Below are 1,072 nucleotides of genomic sequence, written 5' to 3' on the forward strand. Positions count from 1 at the left end.
GCTTCAATTTACTTTGAGTGGAAACTTTGTTCAATGAAAGAACAGGCCTCAAAATTGATCAATGAATTCCCAGTATGAAACAATAGTAAGAAGGTAGCTAAAACGAGACAAGCCAATTTCAGTTTACTACCGGCACACCTGGTGCCTGAAATCAGCAACTAAGGTAGTTCCGTAATTATAACTAATGCAAATAACGATTGCATATGCAGCGTGAGCGATGGTGGTATAGTGGTGAGAATAGCTGCCTTCCAAACAAGTGATATGGGTTGATGCCGAGCGATCGCATTGATAATTTACTTAGAACCTTATCGGCGGCCTCTTGTATTTTAAAACGGGTGAACAAAACAGGGCGAACGCAACATTCGCCAGTAATAGAGATACTTTTGTTTTCATTTTCTCTTCGGACGTAATTCGTTTTCACTGAAAAATTATTTAAATAGAAAAAAAAACAAGTCTCTGGCCTCATAAATGAATTCAGAGACAAAGACACAAAGTAAAAGTTGAGGAACAAATTTCAGCTCACACACTGTGCTCTGTGCAATCCTGGTACTGATGAAGTTAATATATGCACGTTACTGAGGTGGTTACATTAGTGCAGCAAGTACGCAGCTGCGATGGCCGAGTGGTTAAGGCGTTGGATTCGAAATCCAATGGGGTTTCCCCGCGCAGGTTCGAGCCCTGCTCGCAGCGATTATGGTTGGAAATCTTTGCTTCAGGCAGATACAAACTCGTGGAATTTTTCTGTTAATTATGTGGATCTCCATCATGCTTTCAGCTGCATGGCTCTGGGCCGGGTGTCGGAAGCTGAGCTTGGAAAGGACACCTGGGTGTCCTCAGGCTGGCATGGATGTGATAGGCTGAATGGGTTCCTTCTGTGCTGGTACTTCTCTCTGGTTCTTTCTGCGGTTCCATGAGGAAAATCATAACGTGAGCAGAATGAAAAAAAAAATCAGCATCAGGTGCACAAGGACAAAACAAGGTCTCACGTCAGAGGAAGATTCTTATGTAAAGACACACAGAGCATAAGAAATACATTTAATCAGAATGCCTTGAATGAATGCGAATATCAAAA

The 1,072-nt window shown here is 42.2% G+C and overlaps 1 non-coding gene across 1 annotated transcript; it reads left to right on the forward strand.

Annotated features, from left to right (window-relative positions):
* The first annotated feature begins 608 nt into the window (after window positions 1-608).
* Window positions 609-690, forward strand: trnas-cga (transfer RNA serine (anticodon CGA)). Its single transcript has one exon. It is a non-coding gene; the product is annotated as a tRNA-Ser (tRNA).
* The last annotated feature ends 382 nt before the right edge of the window (window positions 691-1,072 follow it).

The sequence above is a fragment of the Mustelus asterias genome, unplaced genomic scaffold, assembly GCF_964213995.1.
Source record: "Mustelus asterias unplaced genomic scaffold, sMusAst1.hap1.1 HAP1_SCAFFOLD_74, whole genome shotgun sequence".
Classification (NCBI taxonomy): domain Eukaryota; kingdom Metazoa; phylum Chordata; class Chondrichthyes; order Carcharhiniformes; family Triakidae; genus Mustelus; species Mustelus asterias.